The 7886-nt window shown below is 33.3% G+C and overlaps 2 pseudogenes; both read left to right on the top strand.

Annotated features, from left to right (window-relative positions):
- Nucleotides 1-803: 803 nt before the first annotated feature.
- On the top strand, nt 804-2495 carry LOC120181795 (annotated as a pseudogene).
- A 1434-nt stretch (nt 2496-3929) lies between these two features.
- LOC120181799 lies at nt 3930-7627 on the top strand (annotated as a pseudogene).
- The last annotated feature ends 259 nt before the right edge of the window (nt 7628-7886 follow it).

The following is a 7886-nucleotide window of genomic DNA, read 5'->3' as shown; positions in this document are numbered from 1 at the left end:
AAAGATGATACAAAAAGTGATTTTAAAGATGATCCCTTGCCTCTCCTTTTATAGACTCTATTATCAAGCTACATTATTTTTTGATGTTGTAATTCGTGTTGAAATGCAAATTTTGGGAATGTCTATGGTACGTCAGTCTTAATATATGGTTAAAGAAATACGTTATGGGAAATGTTAATATTGTTTTAACATTTTCGGTAAAATGCTACCTAAAACATTATTTTTTACCGGAAAATGTTAATATTGGACACTACTTAAAATATTTAACATTTTTGGTAAAACGTTAACTAAAACATTTCTTTTCTATAAAAAAAAATATTAATATTAGGCGTTACCTAAAATATTATTTTTACTGAAAATTAAATTGTAAAATTAATATTTTTAATAAAAAAATAATAATTTAAATAATACTTTATCAAAAATATAATATTTCTGATAAAATATTTTTTAATTGTATATTAAAACTGTCGTGACATAATTAGCGGTAAAATTCACCTGTTCGCCGCCTTGAATCTTTGATAATTGTCACGTGTTGCCACATGTTTCTCTCTGCACAATTCTTTTTTGTTGACACCGCCTTGAATCCTTGATAATTGTCACATGTTGCCACGTGTTTCTTGTAGCTTCTGCACAATTCTTTATTGTTGACATTAAGTTTGATTCTAACACTATCTGGGTTTTGGGCGGTGGTTTGTTGAACACGAAATGAATTACTCCATATAAAACGTGGAGGGCGAAAGGCTAGGCCTTGGGAATTTTCATTTTGCGCTCTCAAACCTCATCCGGACTGGACGACATACAAAATGGGGAGGAGTAAGTTGCTTCCTTTCTCCTGTGCTTGCTTTCTATTAGATTTATTCTTTTGATATCTTCGCTGCTATATGATTATTCTTATGATAATTGATGTTCTCTGATATCCTTGGAATTATTTTTATGTTAATATGGATTTTTTTTATTGTTCTTAAGGTTTGAGATTTACTATTTTATTTGTTAAAATTTGCTTATTATTATTATGAACTTGGTAATAATACCTGATGATAAACAATTTTTTTTATAGAAATTACTACCTGTGTCAATGATTAAGCTAGATTTTTTGAATAAAGAGAAGATTTGATTTTTAACTTTTGTTTTTAAGAAGATGGACAATCTTAGATTTTGCTGAAGTGCAAGGATTAGCGGCATACTTGAATCTAAACTTGTTGATTTTGTAAAAGTGTGTTGGTTACTTGGTTTGCTAAAAACCTTCTCTGTAGGACCTTGGAGGTGTTACCGACAAATCAAGAACAAGCCATACCCGAAATCTCGATACTGCCGTGGTGTTCCGGACCCAAGATCAGAATTTATGATGTTGGAATGAAGAAAAAAGGTGTTGATGAGCTTCCTTGCTGTGTCCATCTGGTCAGTTGGGAGAAGGAGAATGTCTCGAGTGAGGCACTGGAGGCTGCTCGAATCGCCTGCAACAAATACATGGCCAAATCCGCAGGGAAAGACGCTTTTCCTTTGAGGGTTAGGGTCCATCCCTACCATGTTCTTCGGATCAACAAGATGCTTTCATGTGCCGGTGCTGATAGGCTTCAGACTGGAATGAGGGGTGCTTTTGGGAAACCTCATGGAACATGTGCAAGAGTTAACATTGGTCAGGTCCTGCTTTCTGTTCGTTGTAAGGACAGCAACAGCCATCATGCTCAGGAGGCCCTACGTCGAGCAAAATTCAAGTTTCCCGGCCAGCAAAAGATTATCGTTAGCAGGAAGTGGTATGGAATTTTGGTTCTTAGAGATTCAACTCTGAAACTCCTTAGTCTGTACTAGGCAACAGATACCGTTAATCTCTGCTTGTGAAAGCATAGGGTAGAAAACACACTTTAGGCTCAAGAGTTTGAACCCTCTTATTGCTTCAGGCGTAGTTCTAGCTTGACGAAAGTAAAGATCAATGTGTGCGCGTGTGTGTTTTCTGTACGTGTTTATATACATTACATAAATGAACATATCCATGGATTATAATCAGTCATTTTTTCATTCCCATTTTCAGGGGTTTTACCAAGTACCACCGTGCTGATTATCTGAAGTGGAGGTCTGAGAACAGGATTGTGCCAGATGGTGTCAATGCAAAGGTAAGAATTAAGAAAACCGATTCTCTTTCGAACACAGTGCTTCCATCCGGGGTTAGTATTCGATCGAGTTGAGTCGAGTCAAAAAATTTTATTGACGTCATTTGAATTTTTTAGCGTTAAAGAGTCTGATAGAAAGATTTGGTCTTTTGATGTCGAGTTTTGCTCGCCCCTCCTTGCACCAATGATAGATTAATTTCCCTTGATGGTTTTTGACTTGCTAAAGTGGAACTTGAATCTGCAGCTTCTTGGATGCCATGGGCCTTTGGCTAATCGTCAACCTGGAAGAGCTTTTCTACCTGCATCAGCTTAGGTCTACAAAAATCATGAAATGAATACCCAAAGCTCTAGTGAAGTGCATTTTAGTTTATCATTACAGTTCCCAGTTGAGCAGATGGCTTAGAATATTTTGTCTGGCTTTGTTTCTTTGAGGGATGTGTATAGCTTAGGTGTACTTTCAGCCGGGCATGTAGTTATCCCTTCTGGTGTATTTAGGTCCTTTAAACGTTTATGTATCCTAGGTTTTTGGTCTTGGTTATAATTTTATAGCCTCGATTGGATGTTTATAGTCCTCGATAGAATCTTTGCAACCCTGAGGAGTTTAATAAATTGAGGTACTCTTTTCTTACTCTTAATCTTAAAAGATGTTTTTTTTTTGTATTTCAACGAATATGTTTGTTGAGATATTTTTTTTTTGTATTTCAACGAATATGGAAGTATTTTAACGAGACCTCCCTTACAAAAAAAATTATTTTTAGGTCAATCTTGCTCAACGAGCTCAAAATATTTAATAAAGGGGTCATTTTTACACGTCCAATTTTGCGTAAAATATAGTAATAAACAACTTAATTTTCATCGCATTGTTAAAAATTATCACGGGTTTAATATCTAAATTTAAACACTAAACTATTGTTTTTGTTCAATTTTAATATTTAATTTTAAAAAAATTAATATTTAATTTAGATTTAAATTTGATACATCATCGTTAAAAACATAAGAGAATAAAATTAAGTGTTTTTTTAATCTTGTCAATGATAAAATGTATGATATGATATTATTTTATGATGATATATTAATATTATTGTTATTTTTTAATGGCGGGATATTAAAATAAAATATAAACTAAATGTTATTAGTGGAAAAATTTGATTCGATTTAAAAATGGTATTTTTGACAAAATTTAATTTGATAGAATTTGACTCAAATAGATTTAAGTTTTAATTTTATAAATTTGACTCGAATAAAAAAAATTAAGTTCAAGTTATAAAATATATTAATTAATGGATTAATTTTTAAGTTGGAGTCTATATGATATATGTATATAACATATGAAAAAATATAAAATATATATATGATATGAAAATATATATATATATATATTATGTATTATGTATGATCACAAAAAATCATTAAATTATAATAAAATAATATTAAAATATTATAAATATTTATAATTAAATTAAGCAAAAATTCAAAAAAATTACTTGATTTGAATTTTTAAATTCGACTCGATTTGAAGAAAATACAAATTAAATTTGAGTTATAAAATATAATTTATTAATTTAAATAATTAAATTTTCCATATTATTAAAAAAATGTTATATAAAATTTTAGCTGAATTTTCCAAATATAAGATCTTGGAGGATATTCCATCAACCTTAACAGGTCTTTAGTTAATCAATTTTCCATCTCCATATTATTAAATCAACCATTCAGCCTGCGTTCAATCGGTCCGTCCGATCTGATTTTCCAAAAATGCAATTTCGTTCTCTTTTGATAATCCAATAGGTGAAGTAAGCTTCCTTTATTTTGATTGTCGAGTGTTTGTGCGTCCTTGGAACCTAAAATCTCTGAACTTGAAAATGTGGAAGCTTTCTTCTTCTTCTTCAAGAATTGTGTCTGCTTTCCTCAAACTTCATTTCAACCGTCTTCAAGTCAACCCGTTCCACCAAATCCCTTCAAATTCAGCTGAATCAGCTCTTTCCCATTTTCCTTTTCGTTCCCGAACTAACCCTTTCTCAAACCTTTACATTCCAAAACCCAACTCATTTCCCTTTCCCCTCCTGGGTTTAGGTTATTTTCCTTTAAACCCTCTAATTCAGCCTCCAAATTCAATACCCATTTCGCCAAAAACCTTTTTTCATATCCCTACGGATGTCTTCACTTCCACTTTGTCCAAGTACCGGGAGGCAATCACTTTGCATTTTCGATGCCTTTTTCAAGAGGAATTACTTGTTTCTGTTTGGAGTTGGAGTTTTCCTTTGTGCTATGCTTTGGAGGATTATGTTCGGTATTGCCAACACTTTTGTTGGTCTCTCTGAAGGAATGGCAAAGTATGGCTTTCTCGCCCTTTCCACTGCAATTGTTTCTTTCGCTGTAAGTTGTTTTTTGCTCATTCACCAACTGCGAGCACTAGCTTTTGGGTTTTGGATTGATTAGAGGTTGAATCATTGACACCACAATGGATGTTTCTGCATACTGATTCACTTAATCAATGTTGCTAATTGCGAGTTGTCCTTGCATTTGTTTAGGCTGTAAATGAGACTAGACAGAGCTTGTGTTACTCGAATTTGTTTCGGTCAAAGCTCCACCAATACTTGAATTGAATGGACTCAGCTCAAATTCCATTCTTAATGATATCCGTCTCGAAAAGCTAGCAGCTCAAAAAATAATATTTTAATTTTTAAAATTAAATTATTAATAATATTAACATTTATTTATTGTCGTTTTTTAAATACAACATAATATTTTTATGTAATTAAGATTCAAATTTGAGCTAGAGTTAGAGCTTTAATTGAGCTAAGTCTGATCCTGTTTCGAATTCAAGTTTTTTTGAGAATTTTTTATTTCGAATTCTAGTTAAGCTTGACAAATTTTAGCTCGTGAGTTTTCGAGTCAAGATGAGCTCAGATTTAAACTTTTGAGTCGAATCGAGCTTGACTCGGCTCATCTACAGCCCTACATTTGTCAGTCGATACCTATGAACCTTTTATATACCAATTTTAATGTCGTGAGTTTGGACAAACTATTTACATAAGTTTACTCAAAGTAGTGTTTTACAAATTCTGATGATTTTCTCTGGTTTTGGAGTTTGTATGAATGTTCTTGGATAACAAATTATAATGAAACTTTAGCCGTTGAATTCACCTTATTTCATTGTCTGTAGTCTTATTGTATTCTTGGTATTACATTTCTTTGTCGACTAATGTGTTTCTACACTCCAATAAAAGTAAACATTGCTTCTTTGAAATGCCCTTATCTTGCTATTGGATTCATGAGTATGGTTATTTTGCTTCTTGCCTGAATGGATGAGTCTGGCATTTTTTTATAGGAAAATGATAGTATCTTAAGATCTTCTGTTTCATGGTCATTCATTATCATCAGGGCTTGTATCTTCGCTCAAGATTAACAATAAATCTCGACCGAGTTTATAGAATTGCCATGAGGATGCTTAACACATCTCCTCAGATTCTTGAGGTTATGGGTGCACCGCTCACAGGATCAGATTTAAGAGCTTATGTGATGTCTGGTGGTGGAATTACACTGAAGAACTTAAAACCAAAGTTTAGATGAAAACGGTGTTTTCTTATCTTCCCCATCCAAGGTTCCGAGAGAAAGGGCTTAGTAAGCGTTGAAGTCTAGAAGAACAAGGGCGAGGTTTGCTTCTAAATTGCTAACCTTCCTAATTTCTTGAGCTAACTACACATGAACTCTCAGTGATGTGGTTTAAGAAGGAAAAAAAAAAAAGCAATCAAAAGAAGTATACAAGCTGAAAACATAGAAGAAGATAACTTATGATCTTAATTCTGGATTTAAACCTTAAAGAAAACTAATAATCCTAGCCACCTATTTATATGTCTAATAATAGTTAAACAACTAAAATAATAAAATAACATAATTGTAAACCTCCTAATTTACTTGCGCTGTGGAAAATACTTCCCTCGCCTTATTTTTACCTTAGAAATATGATAGTACTAATCAATTCATGGTTACATTTTTATCTAGCTCATTTAATTATAGTTGTAATTTGATTATTTCCTTAAACCTTCATATGATAGAGAGAGCATCTTGCTTGGTTATCCAACAGTGAGATGGATAGCAAAACTTCAAAATTCAAATTTTTAGCTAGTACCACATTTTAAGTATGTGTTTGTGGGGAATCTTATCTTTCCCTAATAGAGAGAATATGCCTAGATTTGTTTGTAAATTATTAGGGGGAACCTTATATCTTTCTTCTGAGAATGATAGAGAGGGAACTCATGAGTGATGAATATGTCTCTCTCTGCCATTCTTCTGTATTTGAATATTTAATGTCTTAATATTTCTTGGAAGCATTTAAAATCTTTCTGCTGTAGTTCCATGGCTCCCTTTTGTTTTCTTGCGGTATGAACCTTTATGTCCCAATTTGTCCAAATACCTAAAAAAGAAAGAAAAAAAATGACAAACAAAACAGGTATAAAATGGAAGAATGCGAATTGCACATAGACCATTATAGAGATAATGATGATATATCCCTGTACTAAAATGATTAAAGAACCCTTTTCTACTTTGTCTATAGATAAGTCCTTGTACTTTTAATTTGTTACCCAGATAAGCACTTGGAGCCCGTTTTATTTTATATGATGAAGATTGGAAAGTAATCACTTTCCAAGGAATTTAATTGGTGGGAGAGTGACTCCCATGGTTGGTATTCTAAAACGTATCACTTTTCCTAGGAATTTTCCTCGTACCAAATGTTGTAATGTTTTGTTATCTTAGCAATCATATTCTCAAGAATTACATACCGGTAGAATCGTAACATGGGAAAGTACCAAACGCCACCTTAGTCTTCAATGTATAACCAAGTTACCCTAACCTTGAATTTATAGCTCAATAGACTTTCAACATTAATCAGCCTTTTATTTGAAACAAGGGCCTTTTGGGGTTCAATTTCAAATCAAAAGGTAAAGGCATATTTGAATACAATAAAAGAATAGGGTTGTTTTAGAAAAGTGAAATAACTTGAAGGTTTTCTTTGTTTTTTTGGCCCATTCCTATATACTTGAGCATATATTAATTTTATTTGCAGTATGTTATGAAGCTATTACCGGTAGACATTCCAGTGGCATCAGGACCTGATCAGCGGCTATTCTTGATTGGTGATGAAGAAGAGTACAAGGTTGGTGGTGGATTGATCTCTGTGCTGAGAGATCCCGTAGTGAAGGCAATTGCTGCGACCAAGGGATTCGATGATCTTGACCAAATCGAGGAAGAGGAGGATGCCGAGCGAGAACTTCAAGAGGCTGAAAGAAAGCGTCGTGAAGAAGACAAAAAGCTTGAAAAAGGTGGCAATCAATGACGACTAGCTCGATTTTGTTCTTCTCCCTTCTTTCTTTCGTTTACTAAAGTTTCTGAAAGTTTGCTCGAGGCATTAACAATGCCAGATGCACTTACTTTGATGAGAAGTACCCCTTCATTATACTGATTGTGGCCACTGTTTTCTCTGGACTGCCTTGTAGTCAAATGGCCCCGTTGAAATAAATAATGTCGGACACTTAACAGAACATGGTTTTACCAATTTTTTCTGTTCGTCTTGCCATGTTTCGAACATTATTTCTGTCTTTGGTGATGTTCTGTTGCCTTGTTTCCTGCTGTTTCTCTCTCCAGCTTGAGCACCCGTACCGTGAAAGATTAACAACATGAAATGAGATGTGATCGAGATTAACAACATGAAATAAGGAGATGCTAAAGAGAAAAAAGTAGTAGATTATTCTTAAAAGCTTTAATTTCATGCATTAA

Source organism: Hibiscus syriacus, unplaced genomic scaffold, assembly GCF_006381635.1.
Source record: "Hibiscus syriacus cultivar Baekdansim isolate YM2019G1 unplaced genomic scaffold, ASM638163v2 tig00112532_pilon, whole genome shotgun sequence".
NCBI classification, from domain to species: domain Eukaryota; kingdom Viridiplantae; phylum Streptophyta; class Magnoliopsida; order Malvales; family Malvaceae; genus Hibiscus; species Hibiscus syriacus.
This window is presented reverse-complemented; position numbering and strand designations above follow the sequence as displayed.